The sequence below is a fragment of the Gambusia affinis genome, linkage group LG18, assembly GCF_019740435.1.
Source record: "Gambusia affinis linkage group LG18, SWU_Gaff_1.0, whole genome shotgun sequence".
In the NCBI taxonomy this organism is placed as follows: Eukaryota; Metazoa; Chordata; class Actinopteri; order Cyprinodontiformes; family Poeciliidae; genus Gambusia; species Gambusia affinis.
Genome location: NC_057885.1, coordinates 19160520 through 19187378, shown reverse-complemented (window position 1 = coordinate 19187378; position 26859 = coordinate 19160520). Strand labels below are relative to the sequence as shown.

Genomic DNA, 26859 nt, shown 5'->3' with positions numbered 1-26859 from the left:
TTGGTCCCCTTTGCTCTTAAATCTGCTTCAGCTAAATGAAGATACTGAGCAGCAGTTTGTTGTGAGAGATGATTAGAAAATTAAGATCTGGACATTTAGGGTGAATTCACACCAGCACTGGTTAGGCCACTTTAATTGAACTCTGGTTCGTTTGCCCAGAAAGTCAGGCTTAATTGGGGTGGTGTGAATATGCAATCAAACCTTTATGCGGACCAAAAAGCAAACTTGGTCTCGGTCCAGTTGAACGAACTCTGGCGCAGTTTTGAATTATGTGAATGTCAAGCAGACCAGCGACCGCTCCAAGAGCAGGAAGACTGGGACACATCTAATAGTTGCAGGGCGCCAGCCCTTGAGAACTGGAATTTTATACCAGTTTTTTCAGCTCTATACTAATTTTATGCAAACAATACAGACAGAAAAATCCACGAATACTGAAACGAGAGTAGTTGAGGCTCCATACAACACTGTGGTGAAGACAGGTTGTCAAAGCTTGGAATATTGTTTTTATTTTCCATCCTAGCTTCTCCTCTCCTGCTTTATGACCTTCACTGTATTTTATTCAAGAAGCTGAACACAAATTATTTGTTAAAAAAAACCAACTATTGTTTCCATTTTGTGTTGGATTGTCACATCAAATGAAATCCATCAACATTTGAGGTTGTAATGTCCAAAAAATGTCAAAATCTACAGTGTGCTTACATACTAACTTACTGACATAAATAGCTACAGACAGAAACGTGACCGAACCCCTGTGAGACATGATCTTGAGCCTTTAATGAAAGACTCGTGCCCCATTGAGCCTTATAATGAAAGCTCTGACACCGAAAAACCCAGGAGGGGAGCATTAATTCCTGTGAGTAGCTGCTAGCTGTTTTGAATAGCAGCAGAAAATATTTTTATGGCCGTATTTTTATGAAGTTCTGCACAAACGGAGAAGGGTGTTCCAGCGCCTTTGTTCCGGCTCAGTATGAAGGCTTGTCCAGTGAGTCTGATTCCTGTTCAGCTTTCATCTTGACTAATGGAAATGTCAAAAAACACAGTAGAGGAGCTGGACTGCCCATTCCACTCAGATGGCAAAAGATGTGAAACAGAGATAGGAGGCGAGTCGTGTGAAACAAACACACACCTCAGACACACAGGCAGCCCTCTGCAGCTGATAAGAGCTTTTGTAGGTTTTGGTAATGATGTCCCTGAATACCAACCGCGTTCCGTATAAAGAGGCCCACAAGAATTAACACAAATGCCTGTCGTTTTATGGCTGCAGTCGCTTTCAGTTTTCTGACATTACAAAAGAGAATCAATGAATGCCACAATTTAATTATGTCTTTCATGAAGTCTCTGCTTTTTGGAATTCTGCATCTTGAACTCAGTCCTGCTCTTTGTCTATTTTTCCCCCCACTCTGTCCCCTATCTACGTCCTTCAATTTTCTCTTTTTCATTATCTCCACACATTTCCATTATCCTCACCCCTGCACTCTTTCCCCCCTTCTCTCATCCATGTGTCCAACATTTCCTATTCTGGTCTCATTCCCCGTCCTTTATGTCTTCAAGCCCGCCCAACTTTCATCCCCGTGCTCGCTCCCATTAATTTCTCCTCTGCTTCAGGTCTTTACTCTGACAGGTGGTGCAGCAGCTGGCCAGCTACGTCCATGTGTCAGAGGCGGTAATCACAGAGGAGATGTTTGATGCAGTGCTGCAGGTTGGTGAGGTCCAGGGCCAACCCACCCAGGGCTGAGCAAAATGACAATGTTTGCTTGACCTCTGGGCTGAACCCAAACCCTGCTGGGGAAAAGAGCATCGGGGACAGCTGCCGACTGCACAGTTTGATGCAGGTATACGGCTAGCGTTCTTTCATACTGCAAATACGTCCTAAAGCATCCTGCTGTTGAGTTAGGTTTACTTATTTTAAACATATTTACAGAGTTTTTGTTATTTTCAGTAGAACCAGAGCAGTGATTTGGTAACGAGGACATATTGAGTACACACAGAACGTGTACAGTAAGGCTAGATTATAAGGTGGTTGACAGATGCAAATGGACAGCAAACGTTGTTGTTTGTGGTATGTGCAATTTTCCCCTTTGCCCCTATTGTCTGTTATCGCAGCCCTTTTTTGCATAGTTTTTCTGTTGAATTTGTGTGTGTGTTTTGGAGTTGGCATCATTCGTGTGTTTGCAGTGCATTTCACCATTTGTACATGTCAGTCACTGTCAAATTATGATTCCATTATCTGCCTGTAAATAGAAATTTGTGAAATAAGTGAAACATTACTCTCTTGCTCACTAATATGAAAATTATACTCATTACACATCATCCATTTCATATTTACACATATTTATACGTATGGCAAGACTATATTTGCGCTAAAGGTCCAAAATCTTTAATGAAAGGTACCTCACACACTGATTCAGGGTGTGAGGTACCACCACCTCACACCCTGGATCTTAGCTTAGCTGCTGGTCGAAGCAGCTGAATAAATCTCATCCTCAAGGTCTCTGGAGACTCCAGGTGAATCTTAGAGACTCCAGGTGAATCTTAGAGACTCCAGGTGAATCTTAGAGACTCCAGGTGAATCTTAGAGACTCCAGGTGAATCAGCTCCAGCTCCTCTTGTGGATCACAGATCGATCTTAATCCATGAAGGTGTGGTCGTGAGGGTTTTCACTGTCCAGATGAAGCCGATGTGAATTCTGCATCTCTATTAAGCTCTGGAGTCGGGGACCAAACAGCTCAAAAAAATAAAAGGAAAGATTCCAGTTGCTGGTAACAATAACAAAAGAAAAGGAACTCAGATCCTGAAACCTCAGGCTCTCTGGCCTTTCTCTCTTTCAAAACCTTCTCTCCGTTTTGCTCTATCTCCAGTTCTTCTTTGGTTTATATCACTTTCTGAGTCTATTTCTTGTCTAACTCTCAAATCTGTCCAGAAATAGGGTGAATATCCTTTAGTCTTTATCGATGAACAATTCCACAACCAAGTGTTTGTGACTCTTTTTCCAGCACAGTTGAGTTTTCCCTCAACGCGGTCAGGGAAAATGCGGTCAGCATCCTGGTGCTTGAGTTTGTTCTTGTGTGTGAGTCTGTTTTAATAGAGGATCTCTGCTGGATAGCGTGGGTTACCTGCAGCAGACTGCACACCCGTCTCTTCATCAGTGTGCTGGGGTTTTTTAAGGAGCTGCAGGATGACTACTCTTTACTCGACTGTTAACCTTCTTGTGCACTTCTTTGAGACTTTGAAGTATTTCTCTTGATTCTCTGTTTTAGTTTTTGGCTCTTTTTGCTTGTAGTTTAAATTCTCTGATGACTTTGGACACCACCAGCAAACCTTCATCAGTCAGCCTGCTCTTCTGCTGTCCACACAAACCACCTTCATCCCTTCGGGATCACTCTTCTTCACTCCATCAGGATCAGTCCTCCTCCTTTGATGTTAAATCATCTGTCATTTACTTCCAACTTCAGGTTTATTCACAACTTTGTGTTGGTCTTTTACAAAATCCTAGTAAAATGAATTGAAGCTTACAGTTTTATTGTGACAAAACGAGGCATGGGCTGTTTCACCTGTAGCCCTCAGGTGAAACGTGTTACCTAAACTTTGCTGAGCAGCCAAACAACTGTTTAATTCTAGGTCATCTAGAGTTTTTGTACATTAATCTAAAAAAAAGTTGCTTGGGATCAGAGTTTGAAACAAATTGTTTTCAGTCTGACTCTAAGCCTTCATTATTCCATTGTGTTTCCAATCTCCACATAGTTTTCCTCCTCTCTCTTGGCTCTTTAGCAACAAGACGTCTTAGCAACAATCTTTCTTAACAGCAGCACTTTTAATCAGTTTCACCAAAGCTGCCTGGAAATTACCCTGTCATTTGTGCAAAAGCGTTTCCTCTTGAAGAAGAAAGTGCCTCACAATAAAGGTTATGGCGCTTCGCTCGCTGACAGAATATCATTTTGACAGGAAACCGCTGATCTTCTTCAAGTGGAACAACAAACACATCCAGGATTTGGACTTGTTCTTTTAATGTCGCAGCCAAAGAGATGTTTGTTGTTGTTCGAGAAAGCCGGGAGACGCCGACGGATTGGCTGAATTGAGCGGGCACCCGGGGGGCAATCAAACACCGTGCTGGTGCGTTGTGATGGTTCAATTCTCATGCTAATTGTTTCAGTCAGTGTACAAAACGCAGCTGCTTTTTAAGGAGACGCCACGTACTGAGCTGGTAGTAAACAGACTTGCATACCTCCCCTCTACTTGACACAACCTCGTGTTTCCTGGATAATCAGACAAAGATTGGATAATCCTGACAGAAATCCTTTTCATTCCTACAACCTCCCTTCCAAATTGTCATTTTGCAATATCGCTTTCAGTCAATACTCTAGCAATCAAATGCATTTCAGGGATGTGAAATTACTGAACTTTAAAAGCAGGCCAGCAGAGTAAACACTTTTTTTTTTCCACCTCTCACTCCACACCTTCCAGATCTGCTCACAATGATCTCAGAGCTGCGACGGCTGCACCGGGAGGGCTGCAGCAGGAAATGTAAATGGAGAACACAAGTCACATTATAGCTCCTGGGTAAACAGATTTCATTCCCACGTCAGACTGAGTGGTCGCAATCATGCAAAACATTTCTTTCGCTTGGAGCGGGGCTGCACCTCAATCACTCTGTCTTCATCCATTCACTTCAAGATCCCAAAGGTCAGCACACACTGTCACGTTCATGTATGTAAAGCACAAGCAGGTGTGAGAGGAAGAGAAAGCCCAGCTGGTTGCAGAAACAAAGTGTGTATTCTGCTGCAGAGGTTTCCACGGTGTGGCGCTTCGGTTGTTTACAGCCTGCATTTAAAATCTGCCTGCATTTGAAATGCAGCTATTTCATTGACCATATATTTGCAAAATTTGACATTTTGAAAATAAACTTGCTCAATGGAAACACGGCAATTTAAAAGAAAAAAAAAATCTAATTTTTTTGTTAAGTTTTGTCACTAGAATGAGGTGGGGGTTTTTTTGTCTCTTATACAAATTGGTTTATTTTCTAAAACTCCAATTGAAATACTTTTTTTTGCGTCACACAAGTTACATGATGAACAACAAGATGTTGCCCCTGGCACAAACCATGAAGTAGAAGATGACAGGAAGTAGTTGGAGGATCAAGTCCCTTTTGTCCCACATGTCATATTAGTTTCCCGTTATGCAGAATCCAATGTGACTGTTGGAAGCCAAAACAATCAAATCACAAAGTTTGAGTCAGACAGTTATTCTCAATTCGACAATGCAGTTAAATTCAGTTGGTCACATGATGTGTGAAACTTTTATCAGCGGACACTCAGCCAGTTGTGTTGACCCTTTGACTTTGCAGCAGGGCGAGGGAAGTTTATCTGTATTGCACATTTCAGCAACAAGGCAATTCAAAGTGCTTTCCATGAGGCAAAACATAAAACACTAAACAAGCAAGAAATATTATTATATAGTATATTATAATATTATTTCAGTAGCAAAATAAGGGGAACTGATGACTACAGATAATTAATTCTGTGACGACAGTGAAAAGAAATCTCTCATTCCACATGTTCAAAATGTGTCAAAATGCAGTCATGGTCCAAAAAAAACATTGGAAAGACGGTTGGAAAGTATAGTGGACATACAGACTGGTTTAAAAAATAACATCAGGCTGCTTGGAAGAAGAAAAAAAAATGGGCCATGCTGTATTCTTACTTTCATACTTAGAAGTGCAAGTTTCTCTTGGCTTCAAATGTCTATTGGAGATTGAAAGTGCTGAGTACTTTGCATGTCTCATGCTGAGGTTTGTTTGATTGAACTCCAATGAATCCTAACAGCTTCTTTTTCTTTGGTCTTGTACAGTAGGGGACAGAAACCTAAATTATTACATGTCCATTAGTACCCTTCATCTTTGTTTGGAGCAGATTAAGCCAATTATTAATCAGATTTTCTGAATGATGTCCAGGTGGAAATTTCTGCTACCATGTGATGGATGTGTGTTTTCCCTATTTCCCAGCAGATATTGTGTTTAAGATGGAAGGCAATGCTGTGCTGTTTCTCCCATCTGAGGGCCAACAGCACAGCCCCGAGGAGGCCAGAGAGGATAAGAAGCCCGTTTAGAGAAGCTGTTATGTCGGTGCCTTTGTCTTTCCATTCATCTCTCTGGGGATGCTGCCGAAAAGGTCACACAGACTTTATCGTTTGATGAGTGATTCTCTGTTCAAAACACTACTGAAGCCCCAGCATCTGCTTCCTGACTCTGACTCCTAAGTGTTTTTATCTAATGAGGCACCAAACTTGCCACCCCTCACCTTCACATTTTCCACTGTTTTTATCATTCCTTTTTGGTCCTTGTACCTTTGCACTTCCACCGTCTCTCCTCCTCTTTCAACCTGTATTTTTTAACCTTTCCTGGTGTCCTGTTATTCACATCATTTCAGGTTTTTCTCACCTGCCTTATGCTGGTCTTGATTCTTTATTCACCACCGTTCCTTACCTTCTGCTCTCCTCCTTTGCTGACAAAGAGCTGCTGATTGCCTGGAAAATGATTAGGAGAAAGGGTACACCTAGTCCCAGAAATTGGAAGCCTTTTGGAGAGGCTCCTGAGTTAGGTTTTTCTCTACTTGCTTCATAAAAGCCAGAAGTCAAGCAGAATCAGAAAATAATGGGTGTTTTTTAAAAGCAAAAAGGGTACATGAAGTCTGCATATCATGTGCAGAGCATGGACTCTCTGTAACACTGTTAGCATACGGTTATAAGTACAGGCACAGAGTGGTATGGTCTGTTACGACTGCACAAACACGTGAAAAGAAAATGACATTTACGTGTAAGTGCAATGCAGGTGTTCTGCAAAACTGAAAGCCGGTATCATAATTCATTGTTTGGCAAAAGTATTCAGACCTCTTAAATGTTCTTACGTTTATGTCACAGGATTAACAATTTTTTTAGGTTTTATTGAGATTTTATTGTGAATGGCGTGTTGAAAAATTATTTATACCCTTCTGAATAATCACTGGAAAAAGCTTTGCTGACAATACATCAATCAAATCTTTTTTTTTGTTTTTATAACTGCTTATAAGCTTTTTACATGGTTCTGCTGGTATTTTCATTATTCATGTTTAGTGATAAACTCTAAATCTTGGAGATGGAAAGACTTTGATTTTTACTGACCTTCTCAGATTGTCTGTCAAATTAAAGTTAGGACTACCTTAAACCTAAATCTGCTGGTGGTATAAATAATTATCTGTACATAGTTTACAAAATCTTTTTCACTTGAAGAGTGAGTTTTATGGAGGAGGTTTCCACCTACTTTGCACATCCAGACACTGAAATGTTTGCCAGTATTGCTCAAATTCAGTCCCGCTGGATGGAGATGGTCTTTCAACATCAGTTTTCAAGTCTTGCCACGGATCGTTGATTAGATTCAGACAGGATTTGATTGGATCCTTTTAACATGTGAATATGATTTGATAAAAGGGGTTTGAATAAAAAATTGTTGATTTTTATTATTGTAAAAGATTTTTAAAACAGCACATCATTTTCCTTCCACTTTACAACTGTGCAGTACTTCACATCGGTCTATCACATAAAATCCCAATGAAATCCTTTGACATTTACCTTTTGAACATAAAGAAATATGGAAAAATGTGAATACTTTTGCAGGGCACACGGTTTGTGTGCAGAAATGCCTCTGCCATCATTCTTGTAAATGTACATACTTTAACCATCTGTGCTTTGACAGTTTTACAAACTACATGCAGAGTTTGCCTTCCAGCATTGTGGACCACTGCTTTAAAGTCATTACAGAAGCAATCTATGATGGATTGTACGCAAGCTGAGAGTAGCGAGGCCTTACCCACTGTGCCTTTACAACTCGGAGTTGGCTTAGCCAGCTAAACAATCCATAAAACACTGCAGGGCCGGTCCTGCCAAACAGCACCTGCTCAGATGAAGAATTTACTCTCCCTCTATGACTGATGACACTGGCTAATGCTCAAATCATGCACAATTACTTTGTTTCAACAGGAGGGGATGCCAGCGTTTTGAAGTGTCTGAAAGTATTTAGATGGTATCAAGTGAAGAATGCTGGGTAACATCGCAGCACGTAGACAAACAGGGGCCATAACAGGCTGGAGGCCTGAAGCTCAGAACACCGTATCAGTTATTCCAGTCTGAGAAGTGGTGGTTAATATTCAACATCCATCATTAAAGGTGGAGCAACTGTAAACTACTGTGCAGCTGGTATGCATGAATTGCATGAAATAATTTAGTGTTATTTACTCATATCTTTTACTATCTAGGAAACAAGAGAAACGTGCAACCATCCGAATTTTAGAATTCCCTTTGATTGATCCTAAATATTCCCTATCGCTCCCAGATGTTCAGTTTTTTTCTTTTTCAATCTACTGAGAATTCCAAAGCATCCTCAAACAACCTGGTTCTGTTTTGTTCTGTCCTTTGGACTTTCTAAAGTATTTTTGAATTGTATTAAATTGTGAGACTGCATTCATGTTTATGACACAGCTCCACACCTCACTGGCAAAAGTGATTACTTGTGTACCTGTGCACATGTAACTTTGAGTTGTATTTAAACTTAAGGCAACGTTTTATTTCCTCTCACTTTTCAACAAACCTTTGGTCAATGTTGAGTGCTGGATATGTCACAAAACTGGAGAAGAAAATAGAAATTTAACCTGATTATCTGCTTCCTAAATTGTATTTTAGGGAGCAGTCTCTTTCATTGTCACTAAATATCATTAAGTAAAAATAAAGGACACATCGTGCATGAATATCTTAATGCAGAAATCTCTGTGTGCCAGTTTGAAAAAAGAAAAATGCTTCCATCTGTTTTCTCCTTCCAAGATTATAACTTAATCTATTCATCTACTTTATTCTTATATGCAGCATGTATGTTCTAGTATGTTTGTAAGATAAATAGATTTAATAAATTTGATTTAATAGAAATGTTGAGATAGTTGTTTTCCTAAGAGTTGTTAAAGTAAAGTAGCAACTTCCTGTTTTATTTTGTGTAACCAATTTTTTTTTAAATAGTAAATGGTTTTCCTTCCTGCTAGTTCACACCTGAGTTCAGTTGTTCTAATTACTGGTGCCTCGTTAAAGGAAATTTGGTTGCTGGATCATTAGGTTTGTTTTCAGTTCTACGTTTCTCAGTCTACCTCTTCTTGTTGGCTTTCACATCACCCAACACGACACAGAAACTCATTTTGACTGTGTCCATTAGTGCAGTTTGAATTGTAGTTAGAGTAAACAGAGAGCGTTTTCATCAGCGCCTTCTTCCACATCACAGACTGGACCAGCACTTCCATGTCACACTTGGCAAAATCCAAGATTACACATCTCCACCATAACAGTATATGAGTTTGTAAATAGACTACAACATCAGCCTTCTGCTCAAGGATTCCTACCTCAAGACTGAGCTGAAGGTGTTGGCCTATTCATCCGTACAGAATTGGATTAACTCCAAACACAGGAAGAGAACTGACTTTGAAAGGTACCAGCATTTTTTCTGATTATTTTGATAGTATATATAACGGAAATATCTTGTCTTTGGGCTATTTTTTCCATCACCAAAATGCAACCATAAATTAGACATCTAATAATATGCCATTGCTGCTGTTATCCCATTTAACTTTCTTACCTGACGCAAACTAATCCAATTTAAACCAGTTGATCAGATTTCTGCTTTTTGTCTCGTCTCAGTGCTGCTTCGAGCTCATCTTGGGTGTTCGACATCAGTGTAACAATACTACGAGATAGAGACTCCCGAACAAAGGGGCCCCATCGCTGTTTTCATTACCTCAGCTCCACTCATTCCAACAACCGAGAGCTCCGCACAGCAAGGTAAAAATGTTTAACCTCAAATAATTATGTTCTGAACCTGCACTGTTACGATCATTTGCTGCCCCGGTGCATGACTTCGTTTTTTCTTTGACTCTTTCATGTGTGCCTTCATTTCAGCTTAATGCTCATCATCTTTTTCTCCATACTGTCTCCCCCCCTTCTCCTCTCTGAAGATACATCAGAGGAGTACTGGCTCGCACAAAATACTTGGTGTAATTGTTTTCTCTGTCTGGATGTGGTGTAATGATCTGACAGCAGGAAAATTGTTTAAAAGCATACTTTTAGTAGAATCAATGTTGTGTGCCAAGTGGAGAAAGTTTGAGACAATTTTAATCCTTAAAATCCTGCTTAAAAATATGAAGAGCCAGTAGCATTACAATGACCAAACTAACAATTAACTGTAGACTTTCTACACTAGAGTGAACAATTGTCTAATATTGCAGCTAAGACTAAACAACACTTTTGATTTAAGCATCACAATTCAGAGTATAATCAGATATCACTTCATTCCTAACAGCATCATGATGTAACTTTAAAGTCAACAAGATTGGAAGAAACTATAGAGCCAAAGATTATGACTTTGCTTTAATATGACTAAATCAGAGAACATGGCCAATTCAGCGCTTGGAGTGTATTTACATCAGGAAACTCTTTTGGTTCATCTTTTTGCTCCAGACGAAAAGCAGACATTTCTTGTTGTTTGCTGTGGTTTGCTTTCCCATTGCAAGTGAACTACACTTCATAAACAACGCCATGTGGGTGATGATCTTTGCTCCCATTGGACGGAAAAACCGGGAGCTGGACAGAGCGCCGATCCAGAAAGAACAGAAACTAACATTTATAGCTAAATATAACCCATTTTTTGTGTCTTTTTAAGCAGTTGGACATTGAGGTAGTACAGTTTGCCTGCGGTTATTTTTTGTAGCATCCTTGCAGTAGTGTTGGCAAAACTGGGTCCTGCCTTTTGAGGTGGTAGTCTGATTGTTTGGTTTGCAGCAAGGCTCGTTTTGGTGTATTTACACTTGTACAACATGGGAAACAAATTCTGGTTTATTTAAAGCAGGCCAAATTTGCTAGGTGTGAATACACCCTAACATGAGAAACCAAACTGCAAGACCATTGAAATAGTAATAGTATTAGTATTATTATGCTTAATGGTTCATTTTTGTCTGTTTCAAGAACTGAAGGAAGCCAAAGTCTGATCCCTGAGGTGCACCAAAATCAAACTTTGGCCATTGACAATTGTTAACACTAGTGACTGTAAATGTGTGGTGAAAGAGGGTGATTGGAAAAACCTGCATCATTATTGGCACACCATTTAAGATTATACTGAGTTCAAAACTGTCTTGAAAAGTGACACAACAAAGTAGTTGATATACACAAACTAATTATAAACACTATGAAGTAAATCAAGTTAGCAGGAATCTTCTCAATCCTAAACTATTTTCCACAGTTTAATTTCTTTTTTAGAGATGCCATTTTAGTTCTTTGTCATAAAAAGTTTAGTAGTTTGTTTGGTGCATTGATTACATGCTGGTTGTAGAGATAATTTCTGGTTTGATCCCTGGGATTTCTGTTCCTCTAAGGCGGACGAAAACCCTGCACCAAAAATCTATTTCAGATTAAAGCAAAGATTTTAAAGCACTGACGTTTCTTTGTTCAGCAGTTATTTTTCTAAGCACATAGTAACTATTGTTGGCTTGTTGCACGAAATCTGATGAAATTATTTCAACTGAAAGGCTGATGTAGAGTTTTGAAGCATTTCTCAATGTCTTGGAGTTGGTTTTAAGAGTCACATCAGGTTACACATCTCCGTCTGTCCTGATGAGATGACATTTTTTAAAAGGTCTTTAATGATGCAGCAGGAGGCTTTTCAGTGTCCTCTCAGCCTTGTTACTACCTTATTTATTATTTCTGACACACAACTGGGGTGGGGAGCTATTTTTACAGCAGCTTGTGGTTCTTGCAAAAACCACTTAGAGAAAACTATGAATGTATATAAGCACACCGCTACATGCATGTGTGAAGATCATAGAGTTGTTTTAGTAGACATGTCTGGTGTGTCTGCTACCTTTTGAAAAGATCAGTGTTGTGAAGGTTGTTGACAACCTGATATATGGTGCTACATGCAGCGTTTCTGCCCTGTGCCGCACTGTCAACCTGATTTCTCAAGTGGTTTAAATTCATATGACCAATAACTTTTAAATGTTATGATCTAGATATGTTCTAGATCATATCTAGATCATATGTGATTTACTGTATCACAGTATAATCACAAACTAAGCAACAATTATTACTACTTCCACTTAAGCAACAGTTTATAGTTCTTATATCCAAAGAGGAATGGTTCACAAATTTTTTTACATATATATTTAGTAGTTTTTAAATGCTTATTGAATATTATTATGCTCAACAGGTATGCAGCTCGCTAATTGTGGTTTTAAGGGATGGGCAATATTTTTTCTTGGAGTTTTGACACAAAGTTGAATTGGTAATTTTTATGAGCTTGGAACAAACATAATGCCTTTCCTTTAGCTAAGACAAATATCTGCAGTGATATGTGGGAAAAGAGCATCGCTGCATTACATAGAAAATGTGATGTTTACAACAGTTGCTTATTAAAACCTCTACATAATTTTCTAAAGATATGCAGCCAGTTTCACTTTTAAGTTTCAAGCAATCAGCATGCAGAGGTTAGTGAATTGTATGGATAGTGTTGAATGAGATGAAGTACACATGTACTTCATGTGTGCTTCCAAGTACACATGAAGTACATGTGTATTTCATGTGTACTTGTTCATGCGTACCAAAGCATGTGGTAGCACATGCTTTGGTACGCATGTGCTACAAAAGGTTTCAACAAGTCTGTGGTAGCCAGACATAATTGTCCTTTCAAATTTTGTTTGCTGCAGTGTCGTGTAGGTAGACAATGCTGGAATGTTTTTTTTTTCCTATTGCATTTACTGAATAATAAATACACAATACTATGATGACCCTAAAGATATTTAGTGTATTTGTCACCAAAAAGTGATAATATTTGGACATTAATTGTGATTTTTATGACAAACCCCCCCGAAAAAAACTATAGTTTTGAAGCTTATTCTCTTGCCTAGCAAGGCCTCCAGCATCACAATTTCATGTTTTTGCTGCTTTGTATTACTGTCTTTTTCCTCTCTCTTCCTCTCTTTTTGCATCGGGGAACACGGTGTCTGACTTAATATCGTTTTCCAATCACTGAAGGCTGCGGGGCAAGGACTTCTAACTGGTCTGTTTTGTTCCAGCTAATACCAAGGAGAGGGGAGAAGAAATAATAACCGTGGTGGTTCATAATAGCTGTAGTGATCATTCTGCAGTCATTTGCCTCCGGTGCACTGTAACCGCAAGCTGATGTTGTGTCTGTTTTCCTACTCTGCACTACACAGAGCTACACCACCGTTACTAGCTGTACAGCACCCTCTGCGTCTTCCTTGTCCATCTGAAAAATATTCATTGCCATCTGGTTGTTATCACAGGGGGCTAAAGCAAAAACAGAGAGCTGTGTAGGGTATGATCAGTAGAAATTTAGCTCTAAAAACACACTTGTCTTCTGTAATTAGAATCATTTCTGAAGAGCTTCAGATTCTGAGAAAACTGGTTATGCACCAGTTTAGCATAAGACCTCCAGAGCGTTTAGATTCAGGGACATATGTTGTCTCCATCTCTGCCCTCTTCTTCTCTCTTCTGCCCATCATGTTTTATTTTTTCTTGTTCCATGAACGAGCGGGAGGGGAAGAATCGGAGGGAGTAAGCCATTATTAACTCATAAGCTGGTTAATGCTGTAGCACTCTCAACCTTCAACTCAAATGAGAATTTCCATCATTTACATATCAATTTAATTTCCTGTGTTTCCCTCTTCTTTCTGCCTGCTCCTTCATTAAAAGCAGCAATGGCTTGCTGGTGAAACATGTTTTCCCAGCCGGAGAGACATTACTGCACGTCTCACACATGGCCAGGTAAACCCTGGATGCCTACGCCTACATAATGTGCCAACAGGAAGCATTCACTCCACATTTTGTTACATAACAGACTTTATCAACGACAGATTGTGTATTGCATATAGACCCTTAAGAAATACTCAGAGTTGACGCGATAAAAATAGCATTTTGAAAGATTTTATACACTGCCTACATTTCCAGTTTAAGTATTCACATGCAGGCAAGTCGCAATAACACATTTTGCCTGACGATAAATGAGTTATTTTGATAAACGATAATATTGTTGTTTTGAGACGATATTCAAATATTGGTAATGTCATAACAATGCAAATTTGTTCTCTCAAATATCAATAAACTAATAAAATGTGATAAAGAACACAACACTGGGACTGGAAAATATTTTCAACCAACTTCCAACCAACAAGCCAGCATACAGCCAAAAACATAAATAAAATGGATTGAGACATCTCATTGGAATGGAAATTATTGAGCTCATTTTAGGTAATCATGCGATTAACTAATTGCTTATTGAAACAGACTCATTCACACCTGTTGTGTCCTCTGGATTCATAGTTTGTGCTTGGTAAAGCATCTGGTCAGTTGATCTAAGAGCATGTCATGGGATGAAAGGGTGAAGCAGCTCACACAGTCAAAAATTAAATTTGAATGAATAATAAAACTGAATGGGATAATAAAACCAGAGTTATGTGCTCCCGACTTACGAATGGTGCAGGAGCGTTTTGTACCAGCTTTAGACATGAGAGGAAGGCCTGGCTCAATCTAGTCAAAAGGGAGTAATGATAATCCAGGCGGGAGGTGATAAAAGCAGGGATTACGGTTTCCTCTAGGTGGCATCTCTACAGGAGGGGTTTGATTTTTGACAGCTGTCTCATCATTACTTGACTTTAAAGTAGTGAGGAGGGATTTCCATATTGCACCACTACCATGAACGCCTGATTTGTGCTGTGTCTGATCAATGATTGATCATGTAGATGCTTCAATCTACACAAGGGATCATTGGGCACTTGGTCACCCTCTCTGACTGAGACATTTCTCACTTCACTTTTTTAAAGTTTGAACTGGTAGGCTCCTTGTGGTTCCAAAGGTCTAAATTTTCCAAGGAAATGAGACCACCATGTTTTACAGACCTTATATGCTGCCAAAGTTGTTGTGCTTTTACACCAGGGGTGTCAAACTCCCGTCCTCAAGATCTGGTGTCCTGCAGCTTTTTGATGTGACCCAAGTCCAACACACCTTAATCAAGTGACTGAATTACCTCCTAATGGAGGACTTTTCAAAGTGTGGGGCGTGATTCCCATAGGGGTGCCACAGTTCTTCCGGGGCATTCATGACATGAGGAGAAAAAAAACAATTAGCCGATTTCACCAAGTCTGTGCCAGAGAAAAAATGGACAGCTCTTTAGTTTCTAGAGCTAGGTTTATAGTTGGCGTTTTATAGTTGACACATTGAACTGGGTGTGAGTTTGTGACCCTGAGTGTTGATCTTGAGCATTGCTGGGGCATCTGGTCGTTAAAAACTCCTGTCCTAATGCATTCAAAGTCTACAGACAGGATAATAACCTAATTGTGTGATTCAGGTGCATTTACAGAGAGACACATTTAAAAGCTGTAGGACATTGGCCCTGAAGGACTAGTTTGACAGCCATGTTTTAAACAGTCTGATCCAGGAAATCTCTGGACATTATCCATTGAGTTCATTATTTCTGCTTCAACTAAAACATCTAAAGGATGATTAAATCAAACTTAACTTTGACATGTATCTGTTTTTCATGTTTTTAATAAATCTGAATTATTATTGTGCATTTTTGTTAAAGAAATGATCATATTTGTTTTAAAACAACAAAATCTGAAGACAGGGTTTGAATACTTTGCAAGCATCTGCATACCTTGTGTCACATGCACACTCTGGAGCACACAAAGGCAGAAGCTTTCCAGGCAAAGCAGCTCTGTGGCCTGCTGTCGCTCTGTCAGGATTAAACCAGTGATCAGAGAAATGAAAGGGATGCTGTCATCCCGTATAGGCTCCTTTACACATCATCCTCAATAATTACACCCTCTCCTTCCTTTGCCTCGCTTCTTCTGCTCTCATAACCTGTTACCTGGGTGTAAAATGCTTGACTGACACCTAGCACGCAAAATAGTGGCTTTTATGAAACGCAAGCGTGCTTGAATTAGACTCTCTTCAGATCTTTTTTTTTCCCCCCTTTTAATTCTTCTACTATAGAAAGATACACCTGCGCGTACGTGCGTTTAGGATTTGTGCGTCGGTGTGATAAGCACGTGTTTGCGTTTGCGTGTGTGCCAACATCAGATTGCATCCATGCGCCTCCTGTTTGAGCACGATGCAGATGTGGCATGTGTCTGCTCGACTCGACCTCCAGGGGGATTCATGCAGCTAACGCTTTCAATCTGCGGCGGCGGGCTCATGAATGTGATCAAGTATTCAGCTAGAGAAAAGTGTTGCATGGCAGGGCCTGAAGTGTAAAGTGAGTTCAAGGTCCGTCGCTTTCAGTGAGTACCATATGTGACCTCTGGTGTGAAAGTCAAGAACGACCAGATTCAAGCTGCCGGAGTCTGATCTCTTTTATTTTTTATGACCTCTTACTGTAATGATTCTTCCACTGGAATAGGTTCTGAGGCATATATGCAGACAAGTACATCAACTATATGTTCAGATTGGAATGTCTGCGAATGATCACGATTTTTTAAAACGTTTTTTACAATGAGTTCGTTTTTAGAATTCAGTTTTGATGCTCCTATAATCTGGAACAAACTAGCTGAAACACTGAGTTCCTTTAAATCAAAGCTGTTTCATAATTAGTTACTTAGTGATGGGAAGATTAACCAGTTTGGATTGTCCACTGACATTCGCATGGGTGATAGGAATGCATCGGTGAGGCAACTTTAAATTTATAAGAAAAAATTTAATTACACCTTATTTTACCTCATTGTACTGGTTAAATTTGATATTAATATATTAATGAAAAAAAAACAACAACAAAAAAACAGACCAAACAGCGCTTCCTGTAGACCGCACAGTAGCAAAACGGATACATTCACCACCACACTGTAAATATAAGGTTTAGCAACATTATGGATTTTACAAGAAAAACAGGCAGCTTGATAAAGCAAGTGCACTTTGGAGGAATCTTAAATGTAACAGATTGTAGCTTATGAATCCAGATGTGTACTGGGTAGAGATTAGAGGTTTCCATTCCTGTCGTTACTGTATCACCTTTTTATGGTGTAATTCACCTTGAACTATTTTGCCGCTAAAATGTGCTGTGCAAATAAACTCCTTTTGACTTGGACCTGCTTGCTTATTCACAGATTCCTTATCCAGTGCTTGACTATCAGGGGAAACAATGTAAAATCTGCATTTCAGACCATGATCCGGTTCAGTGTAGTATTTTAAATCTGTTTCCAACCTTTTTTTCCATCAAAGCAAACGCATCCCACTTTTCATAAGTATTTCATGTTATGCAATGGTTTTTCTTCTTAATCCATGCCGTAGAGCGAAGTTAAATACTTGTGCTGAACGCTAATTCAGTGTGCTGCAACAAGAAACAAGCTGTCCCTGTTGTTGTTGGTAAATTACAGACTCCCAGTTATCAGCGGCTCTGCATGTTTGCAACTGTACACTAATTTGTGCCGCTCCTGGTAGGCTGCTTTGGTCATTAGTGAAATGAGCTCGTTGCACCTGTGTTTGTGGTCAGCGTTAATTCCCATGATCCATTAGCGCTGTTTATGATTAGTGACCACGTGCTGCTTTTTTTTTGTGCAGTTTGTTGAATCGAATCCGTACAAAGCTGATCGGATCAGTTCAACACTTGTCACCCAGGCCTTTTTAGTTACACTTTAAATAAACACAAGCCTGAATAAAATGCATAATAGGTCTTTTTTTTTTTTTTTACATCTGTTTGCTCCCTGTTTTATTGCTAATGACGTTGCTCTACAATAATTCTCGCCCAGGGTTTTATGTAACGTGTTTACTACACTCGAGTACTTGAGTGTGAAATAAATGTAAATCTTTGTCTGAAACTTGGCCTCATTATTTATGACAAGTGCATAAGAGTGTTTGCTTTCAGCTCTGTTGCAGATAACAGAAATTTTCACCTGTGCCTCAAGTTCAGACCTTTATGGCCACTTGGTTTCCAGGTAGTGTTGCTTTAGGAGAAGTTGCCTACAAGAAAGACTAGGAGACAGAATACAATGTTGTGAATCTTCAAATTAAATTGGAAAAAATTTGTTTATGTGCGTCACTGAGGCATAAAAACATTACCTAACCATAAATGAATTAGCTTTTCCCTCAATTATACAAAATCCAAAGTAAAGTTTAAACAGATAAAACTCTGCAAACATCAACTACACTGAAGTTTTGGTGTTTTCTGCTTTTAATGACTGAGCATCACAAATTATATTCATTTTCACAGTTTCACTACTTTTAGCCATCTTTTAAATTTGACATTTACAGCTTAGCACCAAGGTCCTTCAGAAACGCACAGTAAATGATGAACATGTCTCTTTCAACTTGTGTGTTTGATTCAGCTGAAATGGAAAACAACTGTATTTTCCACTTCATTTAAAAAAATTATAAACCATGATCTTCAGAAGTTAATATATTAACATTATTAAGATAACAAAAAAGCCTTGTGTTTTGTTTTTTTTGGGGGGGGTATGTACAAAAAAAAAAAAAACAAGACAAAAAACTTATAAACTTTGAAAGTGATAACATTCTTTATGATTTGATCCTATCCTATTTTATTTTAATTAATTTACTACTTGTAAAACAGCCTTGCTGTCCTTCTCACTCTTCAAAATGTTCTTACTGTCTGCAGAAATGAAAGGCTTTCCTTTGAGTGGGAGCATAGATTAATTTGCACAGATAAGAGCTTGGAGAACGAGGTTACTGGTACAAATTTATACGGAAGCTTATATTTATTAAACCTGTAGATCGTTTGCTACTGACAAAACTGATGCAATTTATTCTTCTAATGCCTGCTGAAAAGTATCATCTGTGAACTGTGATAAAAGATGTGAATCCCTAAATCTTTTCTCTTTACTGAGGGTTCTTCAAAGGAAGTAGAATACTTAAAACATGCTGATTGAATTACAAACACCAGCAAAATTATAAAGTTTTCACATTTCATAACAAAAAGATGTGAGCTAAATAGCGTAGAAGAACAGAAAGACGTAAACATGTTGTTTTTTCCACTCCTTGGCTAATTTATTATGGAGTTGAAATGTAGCCAGGAATCCTAATGATGTCAAAATGCTACAGTTTTTCTTATCGAAGTGTAGTCTTGTGAAGCTGTGTCCAGTTTCTTATTTCTGCTGGATTTAGGGAGTGGCAAACTGACAAAGAGCCACGTTAGCAGGGAAATGCATTGGTTCGCACTAAACTGCCAACGGCCATGTCATAAAGTAAATTTGTTTACAAAAGATTCATCCATCCATCCTCTATACCTGCCAAGGTTTTCAGTGTTGCTATACACCATCTCCATCATTTCACCTGGGCAACCTGTCATTTTCTGCACTTCCTCAGATTTTGCGCCGTCAGCTCCTTAAACAAAGTCCACTGTTCTTCTGAACAACGCCTGAAACAACTCATTGGACAAAAACAAATGGATAGGAGCTGTTTTGTTTTTAAACAGTCTGGACTGCATGTCTATTTCAGAATCTAAATTGCAGTGGTCTAATCTCAGGTCCAGTATTCTTGGATATTTCTGTGGAATGGAACTCAGAATTAGTTGTGGAAAACCCTCATAATTTAAGTTTGTTTTTTTTTGTAAAATACTAGGAAGAAAATGTAGGTTGGGAAACTAAAATGTCTACCCACAAAGCTAGCGTCATTTATCTTCCTTGCCATTTATTGGCTGTACAAATAAGAGCAGAGAAGAGGAAGACTGTGGATGTTGGCCTCTGTGGTAGATGGTTCCCTTTAATGCATCTTAAGATATATTGTGTGTGAAATATTAAAATACTCAGTTATAAGCATTTCTAGAGGGAATTTCAAGTATTTGCTGATTTTAGATATTTTGTGCTAAAAATTTCAGTTTGAGATTTATTAAACAGTCACTGTTTGCAAAAATACTAAAAATTAAATATGTTCAATTCTGTTTATTATAATTACCAAGCAACACAAAATATGGATTGGTCAAACCTGGGCTGGACACTGATATATAAACTATATTTTTTATATAAATTTACAATTAAAGCAAAAGATCTTCTTTCCTTCCCCAAACCATTGTAAAATACCCTCCAGTTCTCGTGAACTTACTGTGAGAAATGTTGTATTGTTACTCTGCTGACGGAAACACATCTTCCTGTTTCAGACAGAGAAGGATTACCTGCCCATATGATCACAATCTATAACATTTTTAAACCAAACTAAAATCAATCAGTAAAACTATATAGGCTTTTTAATACTGTCTTTTTTTTCTTTCTTTTTTTTTACTTTATTTGAAATGAATGATTTTTAGTTATTGTCTGGTTCACCATCCTTGTATTATCAGAAACTGATGTCGGTTTTTGTCTCCAGTTAAATTTTCCGTTAGTTCAGCGTAAACCAGTGGAAAATCTGTACTGGAGCTGCTTTACAAGGTAACCAGAGCTGGAAACCAGAGCTTCCAGTTCTTTGTTTCCTTCACTTATCAGTTAATCAGTGGGTCAGAGTCTTTCTGAACTGCAGATTTTCACTTCATTACTGTGATTGCTCAAAGAGAGAATCTTCAGGGTTCCCACTATTTTCACAGACACACACACACACACACACCCACACACAAAAGTATTGCAGCCCGCAATCCCCCTTCAGGCCTCTCAGTGGCTGCATGGGCAATCGACCTCGTCCAACCAATTAAAGGCGACGCTTATTTCCTGATCGATGGCTGAGGCCGGGCGAGGCAGGCCGTAGGTGGCTTTTCTTGAAGATCCACTCCATGGTCTCCATGGTCTGATAAAAGTTTTGATTTGGTGTCAGTAAGGCGCCTCATTTCTGGATCACACTGACTGTGCAAAATACAGCAGTTAGTGTATGAAATAAGTGAATCTGTGATTTTATGTTTTTTATTTTGGCCCCATTGTTAAAAGCAGAAAGAAACTCAGCTGTCAGAGTCTCTCATGGTAAACCTGACTATGTAGCCATGGATATATCTTCTGATATATACAAAAATATTTAGGCAGCCTGACTGTTTTTAGAGTAGATAATTAACAATTGCAGAAGTTATTTTGCAGACCCCAATGAATGAGTGAAAACATTATACAATGAATAATCGTTTTACTATTTTCTACACTGATGTTGCCACGACAGTATCAATAAATTCAAAAATATTGCTAAATGTATTTAGTTGTACAGGTAACTGATAAAAATCACACTGGAGAAGCCTGTTTCTTAATGGATATTTAATAGCTGCATTTGTGTTTGTAGGACTTTGACAGCAGTGACATACAGTCATAGCCTAAAAAAGACGTTAATACTTTATCACTTTAACCATTATCACAGCACATCTTAATAAAATTTTAAGTCTTAATTGGCCACCCCTTTTGCGTACAAAGATAAACACTGCAGCTGTGACACGTGTGCTTGACTTCTCTACTGACATCGTGCATAAATGAAATGACGACTCTGACTTACGAAGAGGAGCAAGTTACAATTTCGGGTGACTTCTTAATTTCCGTGACAAGGGAGGAGAGATTCACAAGCCTCACAAAGTTTGAAACGGCAATAAGAACCAACACCATCGAGAATCAGAGTGATGTCTTGTTGGATCGATTTTCTTCTATTTATAGATTAATGAAGAGACTTTGAACTCGGAGGGCATCCATGTTCTGGAGGGCCACCTCATAAAAAATAAATGAACAACTTTAGCTGTTCTTTTCAGCCGGTCCTACCTTCCTTCCTTCGTCAGCGGCTGGTGAAAGAGAGGAGGGTGTTAAGTAAAGAGTCGCTGATCTGTTTTTCTCCATTTCAGAAATCACACCAGTGAGCCTGTCACCCACACAGCCAATATCACAGTCAAACCACACACCGGGTTCAGTCACAGGGCAGAGAGCGAAAGCAGGCAGGAGGAAGGATGAAATGAGAGAGGAGGAGGAGGGAGTCAACAAGGGTAAAAATGTGCGACTGGTACATGTCCTCCTAGCCCAGAGCGGTAAGCCATCTGTGCTAGCACTGCGCTGTATTTAGCTCTTCTTATTCAGCTTTCACCTTTCTGCCTTTTCAGGTATGTTTCTAATCCTGCATACATTTCTAAATTGACAACAGAGCTAGTTGTTGAAGGAGGAATAACAAAATGAGATGTTGAGGAGTGAGCAATGTTGGAAGTGTGAGTAGTAGTCCATGGAAAACCACATCAGAGCCGTGCAATATGAATAAACCATAGTGGCCTTTCTACATGAGAATCCACCTCACCAGATCTGACAGTCCTGCTTCCTTCCTGCGAGAGCCAGTGAAGTGCTGCAAGATGCAACATCAGCACCACAACACCGGCGGTTTAGGAGCCCATTTATTATTCCAGCATTTCGAAATGACTCACAGAATTATGTATAATCCAGGTAAAGCAGTCTCTCCCGAGACAAACTTCAGAGTGAACTTCAGAGAAGGTGGTAAATTATCAGGTTCCAGACTGCAGCATTTGGGTCTTTCTCACCCTCCTGCTTTGTAAAAGCACATTTCAGACTTGTCTACACATAATTTTTCACTTGTTTCTGTGGACACTCCCACACAGAAACAACTTCAGTGAAGCGATTTGGGCACACATTAACAGAGCAGGTTGTGACTGCAGATAAGTAAGTTTTCTCAATGCCCATTTCTCAAGAACTGACATTTTTTTGGTACTTGGAAGAAACTTCTAACACTGTTCTGTGGTGTTGGTGAAAGACAATCTGGTGATTCGAGACTTTTTGTACATCCATGTAAGTTTCACATTTGTCCCTCTTACAACACCTTTTGTTGGGATTTAATGTGAAGTACAATGTTTGCCCCATATGGTCATGCTCTTAAGTTTTCAAACATTTATTACAAATACAATCCCAAAAGGGAGCGAATGTGTCCAGCTCCCTTGGCTCTTGTACCCTTAAGTCCTGAACACAAATCTGTAAATTCTAAGTCAAAGGTATTTTTGTTTGTCTTTCTGTAACTATTTTTATTTCCTTTTACAGAATTAAGTTTCTCACTTTTATGGACCCTTTTAAGGCGATGCCAGCACTCAGTTTCACAGCAGAACAATACAAGACACATTACACTTCCTCCACCATTTTTGAATACTGCTGCCATCTCCTGAGATATTTTTTCTTTGTGAGTTTAACACAGTTTTCTGGAACCTCTTTCACTTTATGGCAACTATTTATTTTTTAAAAGAACATTACAATCGTGAGTGGTGCTAATATGTCAACCCTGATTCATTTGAACTTTTTCAAATACAACGTGTTATTCTGTTGCTTGTTTACAATATATCCATTCCACTCTTGGTAGCGTCTCGTCACTGTGCACATCCAACAATACATCCCTTCTCAAAATCTCTCGGCTTACGGTTGAAACCAGGTATTTACCTTCAATTTGTAAATGGAACAAACATTTTTTTCTGACACTAAGTCAAACTAACCTCTTAGTTTTAGAATTTATTTTTGATTTTTAGCTGTTGCTTAAATGAAGAAGTTTACATTTTCGTCTTGTAATATTTAAAAGAATTTGCTATAACTTTACCCATTCTTTCAGACAAAACTGGTGAAACTGAGTTTGTTTAATACATTGTGATTGCTCATCCAAAACTTTTCTTATTTGGCACTATGATGAAGGTCTCTGTCCATTTGGAGGACCAATTCATGACCAAGCTTTTACTTCCTGTCTCGAGATATTGCTTCAGTAGTTCCATTTAATTTTGTTTACTGTATTTTGTGAAGTGCACCAGTCCCTCCTGCAGCACAACACCCACACATGATGCCACTGGGTTTAAAAATGAATTAATCCCAACTCATCTAAAAAGATGGTTAGTCTGATTTAATTGTGATATATTGATGAAAAAACGTATTATGTGGTGAATATACAATAAAAATAAAAAAATCTCAAGGTAGAGTTCTTAAAAATTAAGTGTGCCGTTTCCTCCTGCAGTTTTTTTTTTTTAAGTTAAATTTGTAGCTTGGTACATATTACAAGGGCTACCAATAATTACAAAGGGACAACACCAGTGCTTGAGCAGTGAAAATGCACTTCAGCTCTCTGGCCCCATGATGCAGTTGTACATGCATCTCCATGCACCTCCACTCAGGCAGTGGAAGATGTTATTCTTTTTGATTCTGCAGCTGTGTACTGCTTTGTGTTGTCCAGTGGCGCTTCACGTCTCATTGTTTGTGGTTTCAAAGGAAGTAAAGCTGAGCTGCATTGGCAGAGGTATCATCTGAATGTGAAAAGCCCAATCCCAGCTTTAATGTGGGCTGGTTTGAAGAGTGACACCATTTAACTCCTGAGTATTAATTACACTAAAACTGTTTGCGTTGTGGTTCAGTGAGCATGCATCTAGTGATCAGTCACAACGTTCGAACCACTGACGGGTGAAGTGAAATATATTGACTATTTGTTACTGTGACACCTGTCAAGAGGAGGGATTTATTAGGCAGTAAGTGAGCCGTCAACTAGATGTGTGGTGAAGGCTGAGAGAGTCAATAAAGGTTACTTACAACTGGGACTAGATATTTACAGAAAACATCAAAATTATTCAAACTGTTGGCAGGTTTAGAGTTAATATGTTTGAATGAGAAGTTTTCGGTAGGAAGGTGAAATAATGTTAAGGGAGTATCGGTGTTGAAAAACATAGATTGTACCTGTTTTTATGTACATTTTGATATTTGAAAAGCCCTATCAATAAATGAAAGACCTATATTAGCATTATCAAACCTTATAATTGCTGTGGAGCTTTCTCCATGTTTCTGTTGTTGTCATGACAATTTATCTCCGGCGATTAGCTCTAAGTCTCTCAGGTTGGAAGACCTACTTGCCAAAACCCTTCCCAACATTTCTCCCTTCATAGATTCTCGATTAGATTCTAGTTAGAAATCTGGCCGGGGTGCTCAAAAATGTTGCTTTTACTTCCAGTTGGAGAGCGATGTTGGTTAAATTAAAAGATTAAACCTAAATCTTCAAAGAAAAAAAAAAAATTCTCGATCCATTGTTGATTTAATAAAGCCAATCATCCAATTAGGATTCCATCTACAGATAATCCTTTTTGTAGAGTGAATCCCTGGTGATTCTAGGCAATGAGCTTTTCTATATCAATGGCTCCTGAAATTTCCAGTTTTTCACACAAAAAATGTTTAATGTGAGAGGGTCGTGACCCCCACTCCTGGTTGAGAATGTAAGCTTTATTTACAAAGTCAGTTAAATCACAATCGTCATGAAAAGACAATATATTGATCAACATGTTGCTTTTGTCCTATTTTTAACTTTTACAAAATTTCTAGGGAGTATAAATAATATTGAACACAGCAGTAAGTCTAAATGTAGATTAAAGTTTTATGTGTAAATAAGGTTTATGTATAACATTAACATTGACGTTGTAAACAGGGGTAACATTAACTGAATAGTTTCCATCTATGACCAATTTTTTGTTTGTTTGTTTTTTTTTATGGTGATGGAAAGATCTGAAGGCCATCTGTCAATTTGGTCCTATTACAATTCCCACACCTGACCACTTGGTGGAGATCTATAGACATTCAAACTTTACGCACAGATTACATGGCAAAAAAACATTCCCATCGGAGTATGATCTCTGACCTTGACCCAATGCGTCTCGATATCCGGTAGCTGACAGCGCGTTGATGAGCTATTGTAGCTCTGGAGGGCATCACCTGCAGCTGCATCACTGCTGCAGGTGGGATATTATCACACTGAAATAAGTGCTTGATCAGAAAACCTCTCATTTAAAAGGTCTTGGCAACTTCTGATAGCTTCAATTGGAGAAATGTTCCCTGATTTCAAACCTTTGGCTCAAATGGCACTTGCATTTCCAGTCTATAGTGTGGCAGCAGAGCGTGGATTCGGTCTCCAAATCAATGTCCAAACGTTGAAACATTTGATTATTCGCAGGCTGGTGTGTAATTCAGATCCACAGCAGGTGAATCGTTCATAATTTAATCATTTCATTTCAGTGTTTCATATGCAGTTACTGGTGCCACAGTCACTGATATTTGTCACTGTTCAGCTTGGTGAATATTAATCAAATCAAAATTAAATGCAATCAAAAGTCTTTGTCAATTTTTAAAATTGACAGTTAAAAACAGATTGACAGAATTTGTTTCGGCTTCATCAGTCAAAATGATGGACAACGAAAACGTCTTGTGTCACCTCTGGTTTTATGTCTCCTGATGCTAAAGAACTGAGAGGTCACAGAAAATCTGACAAGGAGAAAACCTGTGAAACGTAAGTCTGCTGTGTCTTCATTGGACAAGGGTTCCCTTCTCCTCATAAATCCCAATTTTACCCTGGAGTGCATCACACCTCATGTGAGATACTGTCTCGTTTGTGAACGTGAGTGTTGTACAATCGTGGCGCAGCGACACAAGATGAATGGGAGCTTCCCCGCAGTCTTCCATACCTCCTCTCTGTCCTCCTGGTGGCCTTTTCTACTCCTCCCTCATCCTTTCTATATGTTCTCTTCATCAGTGTCTTTCCCGTTTTGCAGCGTTTTTCATCGCCTTCTTCAGCTCTTCCAGTTTTTTTTTTATTTTTTATCCTGCTTAGATTGCTTTCTAACACCGGCTGTTCAGTGCACCAGCAGTCGCACATGCGCACACACACACACCTCTCAAAATTACTTAATCATTGGCTCTGTTAGCGGGTAGATTTTCCCAGACAATACCTCCGAAGGTGGCTGAGCCAAGGCGGGCCCGAATGAGAGGAGGGAGATCTCTCTATCCCTCATCACATGGAAGTCATGGTGCTGGCACTCCCACTGACTGAGATGAATGAATTTAATATATCTCCCTTTTGAAGCACAGATGACCTCCCGATATGGCTCTCTGCCTCTCT

General features: G+C 39.0%; 1 long non-coding RNA gene across 1 annotated transcript; it reads left to right on the top strand.

The window, feature by feature from the left end:
- The first annotated feature begins 9084 nt into the window (after positions 1–9084).
- Positions 9085–23832, top strand: LOC122820208. The gene is made up of 4 exons (XR_006368741.1): positions 9085–9493; positions 9703–9843; positions 21809–21988; positions 22061–23832. It is a non-coding gene; the product is annotated as an uncharacterized LOC122820208 (long non-coding RNA).
- Positions 23833–26859: the final 3027 nt, after the last annotated feature.